Source organism: Eleutherodactylus coqui, unplaced genomic scaffold (genome assembly GCF_035609145.1).
Source record: "Eleutherodactylus coqui strain aEleCoq1 unplaced genomic scaffold, aEleCoq1.hap1 HAP1_SCAFFOLD_30, whole genome shotgun sequence".
Taxonomy (NCBI): Eukaryota; Metazoa; Chordata; class Amphibia; order Anura; family Eleutherodactylidae; genus Eleutherodactylus; species Eleutherodactylus coqui.
In genome coordinates this window covers 1,257,512-1,273,905 of record NW_027102247.1, presented here as the reverse complement: position 1 = coordinate 1,273,905, position 16,394 = coordinate 1,257,512, and the positions used below count along the sequence as shown (strand labels likewise).

The window sequence follows — 16,394 nt, the reverse complement described above, 5'->3', positions numbered from 1 at the left end:
TTGCTTCGGCCCGGCGCATGCGCGAGGCACGTCACCGACGTCATCATGCACATCCGCCGAGCCGAAGAATGAAGATCCGGCCGCGACGAGAGAAGATGACGCCGCCGCGAAGAGAAGAAACGGAGCGGATGGGAGGTGAGTTTATTCTCATTTATTCCCATTTTCAGCGCTCATGTCCGCGGGGCAGGAGGGACCCGCTGCAGATTCTACATGGAGAATCTGCAGCGGATCTGATTTTCCCCGTGGACATGAGGCCTAAGTGTGTTGAGAAGAGGGACCCACAGTTAACTACAAGGAGAATACCTCCCCACCTTACTGCCAAGTGATCTGTGGAGGAATATCTGCATAGCCAGACTGCTATATAGAAACTGTCAGCAACCCACAAAGACAGACCCTGTGCCAAAGGGTACTGACAGAAAAACACTATATAGCCTCCTCAGCATTACAAAATAGCCTGGAAGCAAGTCCCAGCCCCCGCAACACCCAAGGAAGCAATACATCGCGCGCCTCGCAGACGCAAATATCAAATTCCCGGTGCGACCCAGCGGACTCCTCAATCCCAAACACTTTCTTCTCAGCAAATACTGATAGTTCTAAAAAAAGAAAGGACTCTTATCAGGCAAAGCCACACTTAACAAATCTTCAAAACTCTACAGGAGCGCTACCTAAGGCACTCAAGATGGAATAGCAGGACTCTATGTTCTAACTCCACCCGCCACATGAGGCTCCTCAGCAACACATAACAGGACCACTCAACATCAATGAGCTTCTAAAGGAACTTTTAACAAACAACTACGCCTTCCAACGCCTCCATAAAGAATACGCCACCCAGTAGACCACTATACAACAAATAGCGACCAATCCACAGCGCATATCCAAGAATTAACTATTCAGGATGGTTAAGCGACGTATTAAAGCAACGGCCCCCAGGAGACTCTCAGAGTACTTCCCGCCTGGCACACAGAGCAACAAAAACAAACCCGCCACATCTCATTCAAACATCCCCGTAACCGAAGAAATACCCAACACCCACAGCCCTGCGGCTCTGTCTCCATACTCCTCCACAGGATCTCTCCCGCCTACCCCAGCCAATCCCAACACCTCCCCTGGAAGCGAAGGGAAAAGGAATGTTCAGGACCCCCTACCAGCCTCCCCCTCCCCAAAAGGACCGGCGGCAAAAAAGAGCCAAAATAACAATCCACAAGAAACTCCCCCGCAGACAGATCCTATCAACAATCTCCAAGCTTATCCCGACTCTGAAAGCCCCTTAACTATAAACGCTCTGAAGACTATGCTAATCTCGCTGCAAAAGGACATTTCTAAAGATATACAGAGCCTCTCTGGTCAATTACAATCTAACATCGACCACCTAGCTACCAGAACTGACCACCTTGAACGGAAAATGGGAGAATTTACCAAAGCCCACAACGAGTTGGTAGATGCGCATGGCAGTATGGAAGAAGTCGCATATTTGAGAGAGAAGGTCATAGACTTGGAAGACCGATCCAGAAGAAACAATCTCAAATTTAGGGGAGTTCCAGAGACTGTGACCCCCCCTGACATTCCACAATATATACTCAAATTACTCCAAACGCTCCTCCCGGACCTTCCCGAGATCGAATATGCAGTTGACAGAGCCCACAGAATTCCAAAAGCACGCTCTGTCCCTGAGTCAGCCCCCAGAGAAATCTTAGCAAGAATACACTTCCATAAAATAAAAGAGGAAGTCTTGGCAGTTGGAAGGCGTAGAGGCACACTACCGACTCCATATGAAGACATACAAATATTTCCAGATCTTTCAGCCGCCACTCTGCAGTCTCGGAGAAAGTTTACAGAAGTTACAGCAGCACTACGAGAGGCGCACATCAAGTATAGATGGGGATTCCCAACCAAACTACTGATCTCAAAAAATGGAACCATCCAGGTTGCCACCTCGCCAGAAGAAGGCGTCTCGTTCCTGAAACAATGGGGGATACCTATCCTTCAGAAGCCTCTGAGGACGGCGGTAGAATCTCCTACAAGAATCGAACAAGACTGGAAAACATCAGATAAGCATGGCAGACACGCATAAATTGATGTTGTAAAGGGTCTTGAACCCATAGTTATATTTCTCCTTTACGGAGCCTAAAGTGGATGGTTTAAAATGCCACCCCTACCTAAGGTTCATTCATCCAGTGCAGATAGGCGCTGGATGAACAATATTTTGATTTTGTTAACTGTTAATGATGTTTTTTTTCCTTATGTCAAATATAGTTATAAAAGGTTCAGTAGGAGGCCACTTCCCTACCCCCCCCCCACCATACTTAATATGAAAAAACACAACGACTCCCCAGCGTATAAACCACCTACCAGTTATGCCCATTAGCATCACATCCCTAAATGTAAAAGGCCTGAACAGCCCCTATAAACGTAGCATGATTTGGAGACAGGCTCTTAAGTCCCACTCAGACATCTTCCTCGCCCAAGAGACACACTTCCTGAGAGATAAACACCCCCCCTGCAACCACCCTAAATTTCCAAACATTTTCCTGGCATCAAATGAAGGGAAAAAAAAGAAAGGCGTAATGATAGCCATTAGCCGGAACGTTACATTTTCCCAAAAAAACGTATACGTGGACCCAGGCGGGCGATTTCTAATATTAGTCTGCGTAATTAACGCCACCACCTACACTCTAGTAAATGTCTACTTCCCATTTAAAAGGCAGGCCAAATTCTTCAAACATGTTCTTTCCGAAGTGGCTAAAATTCGAGAGGGGAATTTGGTGATCGGAGGAGATCTAAACTCAGTGGTGGACCCTACCTTGGACTCCACCGCGAGCGGCAGGGGCATGTCACCCATTGTCCCAATCATACACTCAGAAGAATTATACGACGTGTGGAGGTGCATGCATGGATCGTAGAGGGACTACACGTTTCTCTCCGCGCCACATGCATCTTATTCTAGGATAGATATGTTCCTGCTGCCGCGGGCAGGCCTCGAGGGGGTTTTACAGGCGGATATTGGAACAATATCATGGTCTGACCACGCCCCCATATCCTTAACGCTCCAAGAGAGCCCATTTCAATAAATGGCGGCATGGTTGCGTGTTTTTTTGCGCTTGCAAATGTGCTTGATTCGTGCTAACAAAAGTACAGTAAGGGCCGCTTCACACAAACATATTTGTTTCAATGGATGCCTTCAGAATTCTCTTTACTCACACATTTCGCATGCGTGCAAAACCTCACCATGCTCTATTTTTGTGCACATTTGCGCACCAAGGGTCCCTGTACAAGTCTATGGGAAGTGTGCACGTAACCGATTCCTATCTCCAAAAAAAGTTATAATAAACAGCGATAAAGTCTTATAAACTCCAAAATGGTACAAATAAAAACTACAGGACATCACGCAAAAACACGAGCCATCGCACAAGTATCATGCGATACTTCCGCCATGTATCACGTGGACATGAGGCCTAAATCTAAGTGCTTGGTTGTTAGCAGCCGCAGCTGCGCTGCACCTCTTGCTCATCAGTTTTTTTTCCTGCTTTTGGAAACTGCTGTAGGAAAGGGGGTGCACCAGTACTGGAGGTACTGCAATACCAGGTCAATGTGCGGAGTGGACAGAGCAAGCACTTTTTCCAGCTCCCTGTTCTAAAAATCCATTTAATATATGATCCCCAGATAGGGGACGTATCAGATGCAACACGCTCAGCCAGCACTCCGGGCACACCCACAATGCACTGAGGGAGCCGGAAGACCTTTGCATAGCCCCGCCCAACGCCTTCTCAACCAGGGTGAGCCGTCCCCGCGGGAGACCCGCGCCTGAATGGAGCATGTCCGGATTTTTTCCTGCACGCGGGACCCGCGCCTGCAGGGAAAAATGACATCCGCAGGTATTTTACTACCTGCAGGTGTCTAATGCATCCATATCCATTGCATAGCGCCGATCGCAATGTCGGGGGTGGGGGGGTCCGAACAGCCCGGGATGACAGCTCCATGCTGCGGACACCGACAGCATGGAGCTGTCACGTCCAGAGCCCGAGGGGCTTTATTCTCTGCAGGACACATGTTTTTACTTCCTCAGAGAATAAAGCCCACTTCGGGAGGACGTAAAAACACTATGGCCCGGGGCGTGGCTTAGCAAGCAAGGAGAGAGGTCGCACGCTGTTTTGCTCCTCCACAGAATCTCCCTTTTCAGCCCTTTTCTGGGTCAAATCAGTGACCCAAACAGAAGCAGACAAGAGCACAGCACCTGGGGACCCACCAGAACCCACAACCGGCCCGGACAAGGCTCACCTGGTGATCTCCAGCCGCCAAAAAGAAGCCGAAGAGCCGCGGCCCTGCACAGCGGCCCGCGCCCTAACCCGACAAGTACCGCGCTCAGAAACACCCGGCGAGGACCGCTCACGGAGCCCCAAGCAGAGGACTATGGCACAAGGTAACCCCTGCCGACTTGGAGGGGAGGCTCTGTCACCCTCAGTGCCCGCGCTCTCACCGCAGCGCCTTGCAAATACACAGCCGCGGCTCCCTCCCTCTGAATATACCGCCGTGGCCACCAACCTGCAACTCGGCGGCACATACAATCATCAGGGTGATCCCCCGCTGGACTAATCCCCACGCTGGTGGTTTCCCCCCTCCTGCTCCCCAGAGCCGACAATCAGCACGGGCGGGCACACCGGAAGATCTGCACCTAGTCTCTAGCTCCCTGTGAGGCAGCGGCCATCTCGCCCCCCCTCCCCCCTGAGTCGAGCAGGCTGCTTGGCATACTAGCCAGACCAGAGCAGAAAAGTAAAAAAGAGAGGATACTGTGATCCTCCCAGCACATCAACACCAGGCAAAGTTTAAAGCAGTACTCACTATTTCTGACGTGCAGCGGGGGAACGGAGGTCCTCTCCCCGGAGCTCTCAGACCGACAGCAGGCTCCATTAAAGTGTAGTGCAATTCAAATATCAATGCACCACAGCACCATCTAGTGGCCAAAACAGAGATAACCAGGACCTGAACCTCTTCTCATCCCTTTCTCAAAGCACTAAACAAAGCCAATCCTTGCCCATTAGAAAGAGCAACGAGGCCCCTAAGGCCTCCTTCCCACGAGCGTGATGGGCTCCGCCGCGTAATATTACGCAGTGAAGCCCGTCACGGCGCCCCCCAGAGACCCCATACTTACCAGCGGAAGATCGCGTGAAGACACTTCCCTGCACACCGCCGTCGCGTCATGTGACACGCCCACCGCGTCACATGACGCGGCCGGCCGTGTCACGTGACGCGCCGGCCGCGTCATATGACGCGCGGCGGTAGGCGGGGAAGCGTTTTTTCACGCTATCTTCCGCTGGTTGCAGCGGGAGATAGCGTGAACGGAAGCCGTCAGCGCGTACACCCGCAGCAAATAGAACATGCTGCGGGTGACAACGGGAGATTTCACGGTGCGTAATTCCGCGGTGGAATTACGCATCGTGTGCATTGTGCTATTAGGTTCAATAGAACCTAATAGCATGGGGCAACGCAGCGGATTTTTGCCGCGGATTTACGCGGCGTAAATCCGTTCGTGGGAAGGAGGCCTAAGGCCTCATGTCCACGGGGAAAATAAGAATTAAAATCCGCAGCGGATTTTAACTCTTCTCCCGCGCGCGGATCCGCACCCCATAGGGATGCATTGACCACCCGCGGGTAGATAAATACCCGCGGATCGTCAATAAAAGTGATTTTAAAAAAAATGGAGCATGAAAAAAATCTAGACCATGCTCCATTTTCATGCGGGTCTCCCGCGGGGACGGCTCCCGCGGGCTTCTATTGAAGCCTATGGAAGCCGCCCGGATCCGCGGGACACAAAAATCATATTTTACTTACACGCTCCGGTTCTTCTCTTCGGCGCCGCGCCATCTTCTCTCAGTCGCGGCCGGATCATTTTGCTTCGGCCCGGCGCATGCGCGAGGCACGTCACCGACGTCATCATGCACATCCGCCGAGCCGAAGAATGAAGATCCGGCCGCGACGAGAGAAGATGACGCCGCCGCGAAGAGAAGAAACGGAGCGGATGGGAGGTGAGTTTATTCTCATTTATTCCCATTTTCAGCGCTCATGTCCGCGGGGCAGGAGGGACCCGCTGCAGATTCTACATGGAGAATCTGCAGCGGATCTGATTTTCCCCGTGGACATGAGGCCTAAGTGTGTTGAGAAGAGGGACCCACAGTTAACTACAAGGAGAATACCTCCCCACCTTACTGCCAAGTGATCTGTGGAGGAATATCTGCATAGCCAGACTGCTATATAGAAACTGTCAGCAACCCACAAAGACAGACCCTGTGCCAAAGGGTACTGACAGAAAAACACTATATAGCCTCCTCAGCATTACAAAATAGCCTGGAAGCAAGTCCCAGCCCCCGCAACACCCAAGGAAGCAATACATCGCGCGCCTCGCAGACGCAAATATCAAATTCCCGGTGCGACCCAGCGGACTCCTCAATCCCAAACACTTTCTTCTCAGCAAATACTGATAGTTCTAAAAAAAGAAAGGACTCTTATCAGGCAAAGCCACACTTAACAAATCTTCAAAACTCTACAGGAGCGCTACCTAAGGCACTCAAGATGGAATAGCAGGACTCTATGTTCTAACTCCACCCGCCACATGAGGCTCCTCAGCAACACATAACAGGACCACTCAACATCAATGAGCTTCTAAAGGAACTTTTAACAAACAACTACGCCTTCCAACGCCTCCATAAAGAATACGCCACCCAGTAGACCACTATACAACAAATAGCGACCAATCCACAGCGCATATCCAAGAATTAACTATTCAGGATGGTTAAGCGACGTATTAAAGCAACGGCCCCCAGGAGACTCTCAGAGTACTTCCCGCCTGGCACACAGAGCAACAAAAACAAACCCGCCACATCTCATTCAAACATCCCCGTAACCGAAGAAATACCCAACACCCACAGCCCTGCGGCTCTGTCTCCATACTCCTCCACAGGATCTCTCCCGCCTACCCCAGCCAATCCCAACACCTCCCCTGGAAGCGAAGGGAAAAGGAATGTTCAGGACCCCCTACCAGCCTCCCCCTCCCCAAAAGGACCGGCGGCAAAAAAGAGCCAAAATAACAATCCACAAGAAACTCCCCCGCAGACAGATCCTATCAACAATCTCCAAGCTTATCCCGACTCTGAAAGCCCCTTAACTATAAACGCTCTGAAGACTATGCTAATCTCGCTGCAAAAGGACATTTCTAAAGATATACAGAGCCTCTCTGGTCAATTACAATCTAACATCGACCACCTAGCTACCAGAACTGACCACCTTGAACGGAAAATGGGAGAATTTACCAAAGCCCACAACGAGTTGGTAGATGCGCATGGCAGTATGGAAGAAGTCGCATATTTGAGAGAGAAGGTCATAGACTTGGAAGACCGATCCAGAAGAAACAATCTCAAATTTAGGGGAGTTCCAGAGACTGTGACCCCCCCTGACATTCCACAATATATACTCAAATTACTCCAAACGCTCCTCCCGGACCTTCCCGAGATCGAATATGCAGTTGACAGAGCCCACAGAATTCCAAAAGCACGCTCTGTCCCTGAGTCAGCCCCCAGAGAAATCTTAGCAAGAATACACTTCCATAAAATAAAAGAGGAAGTCTTGGCAGTTGGAAGGCGTAGAGGCACACTACCGACTCCATATGAAGACATACAAATATTTCCAGATCTTTCAGCCGCCACTCTGCAGTCTCGGAGAAAGTTTACAGAAGTTACAGCAGCACTACGAGAGGCGCACATCAAGTATAGATGGGGATTCCCAACCAAACTACTGATCTCAAAAAATGGAACCATCCAGGTTGCCACCTCGCCAGAAGAAGGCGTCTCGTTCCTGAAACAATGGGGGATCCCTATCCTTCAGAAGCCTCTGAGGACGGCGGTAGAATCTCCTACAAGAATCGAACAAGACTGGAAAACATCAGATAAGCATGGCAGACACGCATAAATTGATGTTGTAAAGGGTCTTGAACCCATAGTTATATTCCTCCTTTACGGAGCCTAAAGTGGATGGTTTAAAATGCCACCCCTACCTAAGGTTCATTCATCCAGTGCAGATAGGCGCTGGATGAACAATATTTTGATTTTGTTAACTGTTAATGATGTTTTTTTTCCTTATGTCAAATATAGTTATAAAAGGTTCAGTAGGAGGCCACTTCCCTACCCCCCCCCCCCCACCATACTTAATATGAAAAAACACAACGACTCCCCAGCGTATAAACCACCTACCAGTTATGCCCATTAGCATCACATCCCTAAATGTAAAAGGCCTGAACAGCCCCTATAAACGTAGCATGCTTTGGAGACAGGCTCTTAAGTCCCACTCAGACATCTTCCTCGCCCAAGAGACACACTTCCTGAGAGATAAACACCCCCCCTGCAACCACCCTAAATTTCCAAACATTTTCCTGGCATCAAATGAAGGGAAAAAAAAGAAAGGCGTAATGATAGCCATTAGCCGGAACATTACATTTTCCCAAAAAAACGTATACGTGGACCCAGGCGGGCGATTTCTAATATTAGTCTGCGTAATTAACGCCACCACCTACACTCTAGTAAATGTCTACTTCCCATTTAAAAGGCAGGCCAAATTCTTCAAACATGTTCTTTCCGAAGTGGCTAAAATTCGAGAGGGGAATTTGGTGATCGGAGGAGATCTAAACTCAGTGGTGGACCCTACCTTGGACTCCACCGCGAGCGGCAGGGGCATGTCACCCATTGTCCCAATCATACACTCAGAAGAATTATACGACGTGTGGAGGTGCATGCATGGATCGTAGAGGGACTACACGTTTCTCTCCGCGCCACATGCATCTTATTCTAGGATAGATATGTTCCTGCTGCCGCGGGCAGGCCTCGAGGGGGTTTTACAGGCGGATATTGGAACAATATCATGGTCTGACCACGCCCCCATATCCTTAACGCTCCAAGAGAGCCCATTTCAATAAATGGCGGCATGGTTGCGTGTTTTTTTGCGCTTGCAAATGTGCTTGATTCGTGCTAACAAAAGTACAGTAAGGGCCGCTTCACACAAACATATTTGTTTCAATGGATGCCTTCAGAATTCTCTTTACTCACACATTTCGCATGCGTGCAAAACCTCACCATGCTCTATTTTTGTGCACATTTGCGCACCAAGGGTCCCTGTACAAGTCTATGGGAAGTGTGCACGTAACCGATTCCTATCTCCAAAAAAAGTTATAATAAACAGCGATAAAGTCTTATAAACTCCAAAATGGTACAAATAAAAACTACAGGACATCACGCAAAAACACGAGCCATCGCACAAGTATCATGCGATACTTCCGCCATGTATCACGTGGACATGAGGCCTAAATCTAAGTGCTTGGTTGTTAGCAGCCGCAGCTGCGCTGCACCTCTTGCTCATCAGTTTTTTTTCCTGCTTTTGGAAACTGCTGTAGGAAAGGGGGTGCACCAGTACTGGAGGTACTGCAATACCAGGTCAATGTGCGGAGTGGACAGAGCAAGCACTTTTTCCAGCTCCCTGTTCTAAAAATCCATTTAATATATGATCCCCAGATAGGGGACGTATCAGATGCAACACGCTCAGCCAGCACTCCGGGCACACCCACAATGCACTGAGGGAGCCGGAAGACCTTTGCATAGCCCCGCCCAACGCCTTCTCAACCAGGGTGAGCCGTCCCCGCGGGAGACCCGCGCCTGAATGGAGCATGTCCGGATTTTTTCCTGCACGCGGGACCCGCGCCTGCAGGGAAAAATGACATCCGCAGGTATTTTACTACCTGCAGGTGTCTAATGCATCCATATCCATTGCATAGCGCCGATCGCAATGTCGGGGGTGGGGGGGTCCGAACAGCCCGGGATGACAGCTCCATGCTGCGGACACCGACAGCATGGAGCTGTCACGTCCAGAGCCCGAGGGGCTTTATTCTCTGCAGGACACATGTTTTTACTTCCTCAGAGAATAAAGCCCACTTCGGGAGGACGTAAAAACACTATGGCCCGGGGCGTGGCTTAGCAAGCAAGGAGAGAGGTCGCACGCTGTTTTGCTCCTCCACAGAATCTCCCTTTTCAGCCCTTTTCTGGGTCAAATCAGTGACCCAAACAGAGGCAGACAAGAGCACAGCACCTGGGGACCCACCAGAACCCACAACCGGCCCGGACAAGGCTCTCCTGGTGATCTCCAGCCGCCAAAAAGAAGCCGAAGAGCCGCGGCCCTGCACAGCGGCCCGCGCCCTAACCCGACAAGTACCGCGCTCAGAAACACCCGGCGAGGACCGCTCACGGAGCCCCAAGCAGAGGACTATGGCACAAGGTAACCCCTGCCGACTTGGAGGGGAGGCTCTGTCACCCTCAGTGCCCGCGCTCTCACCGCAGCGCCTTGCAAATACACAGCCGCGGCTCCCTCCCTCTGAATATACCGCCGTGGCCACCAACCTGCAACTCGGCGGCACATACAATCATCAGGGTGATCCCCCGCTGGACTAATCCCCACGCTGGTGGTTTTCCCCCTCCTGCTCCCCAGAGCCGACAATCAGCACGGGCGGGCACACCGGAAGATCTGCACCTAGTCTCTAGCTCCCTGTGAGGCAGCGGCCATCTCGCCCCCCCTCCCCCCTGAGTCGAGCAGGCTGCTTGGCATACTAGCCAGACCAGAGCAGAAAAGTAAAAAAGAGAGGATACTGTGATCCTCCCAGCACATCAACACCAGGCAAAGTTTAAAGCAGTACTCACTATTTCTGACGTGCAGCGGGGGAACGGAGGTCCTCTCCCCGGAGCTCTCAGACCGACAGCAGGCTCCATTAAAGTGTAGTGCAATTCAAATATCAATGCACCACAGCACCATCTAGTGGCCAAAACAGAGATAACCAGGACCTGAACCTCTTCTCATCCCTTTCTCAAAGCACTAAACAAAGCCAATCCTTGCCCATTAGAAAGAGCAACGAGGCCCCTAAGGCCTCCTTCCCACGAGCGTGATGGGCTCCGCCGCGTAATATTACGCAGTGAAGCCCGTCACGGCGCCCCCCAGAGACCCCATACTTACCAGCGGAAGATCGCGTGAAGACACTTCCCTGCACACCGCCGTCGCGTCATGTGACACGCCCACCGCGTCACATGACGCGGCCGGCCGTGTCACGTGACGCGCCGGCCGCGTCATATGACGCGCGGCGGTAGGCGGGGAAGCGTTTTTTCACGCTATCTTCCGCTGGTTGCAGCGGGAGATAGCGTGAACGGAAGCCGTCAGCGCGTACACCCGCAGCAAATAGAACATGCTGCGGGTGACAACGGGAGATTTCACGGTGCGTAATTCCGCGGTGGAATTACGCATCGTGTGCATTGTGCTATTAGGTTCAATAGAACCTAATAGCATGGGGCAACGCAGCGGATTTTTGCCGCGGATTTACGCGGCGTAAATCCGTTCGTGGGAAGGAGGCCTAAGGCCTCATGTCCACGGGGAAAATAAGAATTAAAATCCGCAGCGGATTTTAACTCTTCTCCCGCGCGCGGATCCGCACCCCATAGGGATGCATTGACCACCCGCGGGTAGATAAATACCCGCGGATCGTCAATAAAAGTGATTTTAAAAAAAATGGAGCATGAAAAAAATCTAGACCATGCTCCATTTTCATGCGGGTCTCCCGCGGGGACGGCTCCCGCGGGCTTCTATTGAAGCCTATGGAAGCCGCCCGGATCCGCGGGACACAAAAATCATATTTTACTTACACGCTCCGGTTCTTCTCTTCGGCGCGGCGCCATCTTCTCTCAGTCGCGGCCGGATCATTTTGCTTCGGCCCGGCGCATGCGCGAGGCACGTCACCGACGTCATCATGCACATCCGCCGAGCCGAAGAATGAAGATCCGGCCGCGACGAGAGAAGATGACGCCGCCGCGAAGAGAAGAAACGGAGCGGATGGGAGGTGAGTTTATTCTCATTTATTCCCATTTTCAGCGCTCATGTCCGCGGGGCAGGAGGGACCCGCTGCAGATTCTACATGGAGAATCTGCAGCGGATCTGATTTTCCCCGTGGACATGAGGCCTAAGTGTGTTGAGAAGAGGGACCCACAGTTAACTACAAGGAGAATACCTCCCCACCTTACTGCCAAGTGATCTGTGGAGGAATATCTGCATAGCCAGACTGCTATATAGAAACTGTCAGCAACCCACAAAGACAGACCCTGTGCCAAAGGGTACTGACAGAAAAACACTATATAGCCTCCTCAGCATTACAAAATAGCCTGGAAGCAAGTCCCAGCCCCCGCAACACCCAAGGAAGCAATACATCGCGCGCCTCGCAGACGCAAATATCAAATTCCCGGTGCGACCCAGCGGACTCCTCAATCCCAAACACTTTCTTCTCAGCAAATACTGATAGTTCTAAAAAAAGAAAGGACTCTTATCAGGCAAAGCCACACTTAACAAATCTTCAAAACTCTACAGGAGCGCTACCTAAGGCACTCAAGATGGAATAGCAGGACTCTATGTTCTAACTCCACCCGCCACATGAGGCTCCTCAGCAACACATAACAGGACCACTCAACATCAATGAGCTTCTAAAGGAACTTTTAACAAACAACTACGCCTTCCAACGCCTCCATAAAGAATACGCCACCCAGTAGACCACTATACAACAAATAGCGACCAATCCACAGCGCATATCCAAGAATTAACTATTCAGGATGGTTAAGCGACGTATTAAAGCAACGGCCCCCAGGAGACTCTCAGAGTACTTCCCGCCTGGCACACAGAGCAACAAAAACAAACCCGCCACATCTCATTCAAACATCCCCGTAACCGAAGAAATACCCAACACCCACAGCCCTGCGGCTCTGTCTCCATACTCCTCCACAGGATCTCTCCCGCCTACCCCAGCCAATCCCAACACCTCCCCTGGAAGCGAAGGGAAAAGGAATGTTCAGGACCCCCTACCAGCCTCCCCCTCCCCAAAAGGACCGGCGGCAAAAAAGAGCCAAAATAACAATCCACAAGAAACTCCCCCGCAGACAGATCCTATCAACAATCTCCAAGCTTATCCCGACTCTGAAAGCCCCTTAACTATAAACGCTCTGAAGACTATGCTAATCTCGCTGCAAAAGGACATTTCTAAAGATATACAGAGCCTCTCTGGTCAATTACAATCTAACATCGACCACCTAGCTACCAGAACTGACCACCTTGAACGGAAAATGGGAGAATTTACCAAAGCCCACAACGAGTTGGTAGATGCGCATGGCAGTATGGAAGAAGTCGCATATTTGAGAGAGAAGGTCATAGACTTGGAAGACCGATCCAGAAGAAACAATCTCAAATTTAGGGGAGTTCCAGAGACTGTGACCCCCCCTGACATTCCACAATATATACTCAAATTACTCCAAACGCTCCTCCCGGACCTTCCCGAGATCGAATATGCAGTTGACAGAGCCCACAGAATTCCAAAAGCACGCTCTGTCCCTGAGTCAGCCCCCAGAGAAATCTTAGCAAGAATACACTTCCATAAAATAAAAGAGGAAGTCTTGGCAGTTGGAAGGCGTAGAGGCACACTACCGACTCCATATGAAGACATACAAATATTTCCAGATCTTTCAGCCGCCACTCTGCAGTCTCGGAGAAAGTTTACAGAAGTTACAGCAGCACTACGAGAGGCGCACATCAAGTATAGATGGGGATTCCCAACCAAACTACTGATCTCAAAAAATGGAACCATCCAGGTTGCCACCTCGCCAGAAGAAGGCGTCTCGTTCCTGAAACAATGGGGGATCCCTATCCTTCAGAAGCCTCTGAGGACGGCGGTAGAATCTCCTACAAGAATCGAACAAGACTGGAAAACATCAGATAAGCATGGCAGACACGCATAAATTGATGTTGTAAAGGGTCTTGAACCCATAGTTATATTTCTCCTTTACGGAGCCTAAAGTGGATGGTTTAAAATGCCACCCCTACCTAAGGTTCATTCATCCAGTGCAGATAGGCGCTGGATGAACAATATTTTGATTTTGTTAACTGTTAATGATGTTTTTTTTCCTTATGTCAAATATAGTTATAAAAGGTTCAGTAGGAGGCCACTTCCCTACCCCCCCCCCCACCATACTTAATATGAAAAAACACAACGACTCCCCAGCGTATAAACCACCTACCAGTTATGCCCATTAGCATCACATCCCTAAATGTAAAAGGCCTGAACAGCCCCTATAAACGTAGCATGCTTTGGAGACAGGCTCTTAAGTCCCACTCAGACATCTTCCTCGCCCAAGAGACACACTTCCTGAGAGATAAACACCCCCCCTGCAACCACCCTAAATTTCCAAACATTTTCCTGGCATCAAATGAAGGGAAAAAAAAGAAAGGCGTAATGATAGCCATTAGCCGGAACATTACATTTTCCCAAAAAAACGTATACGTGGACCCAGGCGGGCGATTTCTAATATTAGTCTGCGTAATTAACGCCACCACCTACACTCTAGTAAATGTCTACTTCCCATTTAAAAGGCAGGCCAAATTCTTCAAACATGTTCTTTCCGAAGTGGCTAAAATTCGAGAGGGGAATTTGGTGATCGGAGGAGATCTAAACTCAGTGGTGGACCCTACCTTGGACTCCACCGCGAGCGGCAGGGGCATGTCACCCATTGTCCCAATCATACACTCAGAAGAATTATACGACGTGTGGAGGTGCATGCATGGATCGTAGAGGGACTACACGTTTCTCTCCGCGCCACATGCATCTTATTCTAGGATAGATATGTTCCTGCTGCCGCGGGCAGGCCTCGAGGGGGTTTTACAGGCGGATATTGGAACAATATCATGGTCTGACCACGCCCCCATATCCTTAACGCTCCAAGAGAGCCCATTTCAATAAATGGCGGCATGGTTGCGTGTTTTTTTGCGCTTGCAAATGTGCTTGATTCGTGCTAACAAAAGTACAGTAAGGGCCGCTTCACACAAACATATTTGTTTCAATGGATGCCTTCAGAATTCTCTTTACTCACACATTTCGCATGCGTGCAAAACCTCACCATGCTCTATTTTTGTGCACATTTGCGCACCAAGGGTCCCTGTACAAGTCTATGGGAAGTGTGCACGTAACCGATTCCTATCTCCAAAAAAAGTTATAATAAACAGCGATAAAGTCTTATAAACTCCAAAATGGTACAAATAAAAACTACAGGACATCACGCAAAAACACGAGCCGTCGCACAAGTATCATGCGATACTTCCGCCATGTATCACGTGGACATGAGGCCTAAATCTAAGTGCTTGGTTGTTAGCAGCCGCAGCTGCGCTGCACCTCTTGCTCATCAGTTTTTTTTCCTGCTTTTGGAAACTGCTGTAGGAAAGGGGGTGCACCAGTACTGGAGGTACTGCAATACCAGGTCAATGTGCGGAGTGGACAGAGCAAGCACTTTTTCCAGCTCCCTGTTCTAAAAATCCATTTAATATATGATCCCCAGATAGGGGACGTATCAGATGCAACACGCTCAGCCAGCACTCCGGGCACACCCACAATGCACTGAGGGAGCCGGAAGACCTTTGCATAGCCCCGCCCAACGCCTTCTCAACCAGGGTGAGCCGTCCCCGCGGGAGACCCGCGGACAAGGCTCACCTGGTGATCTCCAGCCGCCAAAAAGAAGCCGAAGAGCCGCGGCCCTGCACAGCAGCCCGTGCCCTAACCCGACAAGTACCGCGCTCAGAAACACCCGGCGAGGACCGCTCACGGAGCCCCAAGCAGAGGACTATGGCACAAGGTAACCCCTGCCGACTTGGAGGGGAGGCTCTGTCACCCTCAGTGCCCGCGCTCTCACCGCAGCGCCTTGCAAATACACAGCCCCGGCTCCCTCCCTCTGAATATACCGCCGTGGCCACCAACCTGCAACTCGGCGGCACATACAATCATCAGGGTGATCCCCCGCTGGACTAATCCCCACGCTGGTGGTTTTCCCCCTCCTGCTCCCCAGAGCCGACAATCAGCACGGGCGGGCACACCGGAAGATCTGCACCTAGTCTCTAGCTCCCTGTGAGGCAGCGGCCATCTCGCCCCCCCTCCCCCCTGAGTCGAGCAGGCTGCTTGGCATACTAGCCAGACCAGAGCAGAAAAGTAAAAAAGAGAGGATACTGTGATCCTCCCAGCACATCAACACCAGGCAAAGTTTAAAGCAGTACTCACTATTTCTGACGTGCAGCGGGGGAACGGAGGTCCTCTCCCCGGAGCTCTCAGACCGACAGCAGGCTCCATTAAAGTATAGTGCAATTCAAATATCAATGCACCACAGCACCATCTAGTGGCCAAAACAGAGATAACCAGGACCTGAACCTCTTCTCATCCCTTTCTCAAAGCACTAAACAAAGCCAATCCTTGCCCATTAGAAAGAGCAACGAGGCCCCTAAGGCCTCCTTCCCACGAGCGTGACGGG

General features: G+C 50.7%; 3 pseudogenes; all 3 read right to left on the bottom strand.

The window, feature by feature from the left end:
• Window positions 1-3,545: 3,545 nt before the first annotated feature.
• Window positions 3,546-3,673, bottom strand: LOC136601110 (U2 spliceosomal RNA; annotated as a pseudogene).
• A 5,760-nt stretch (window positions 3,674-9,433) lies between these two features.
• LOC136601108 (U2 spliceosomal RNA) lies at window positions 9,434-9,561 on the bottom strand (annotated as a pseudogene).
• Window positions 9,562-15,319: 5,758 nt separating this feature from the next.
• Window positions 15,320-15,447, bottom strand: LOC136601106 (U2 spliceosomal RNA; annotated as a pseudogene).
• Window positions 15,448-16,394: the final 947 nt, after the last annotated feature.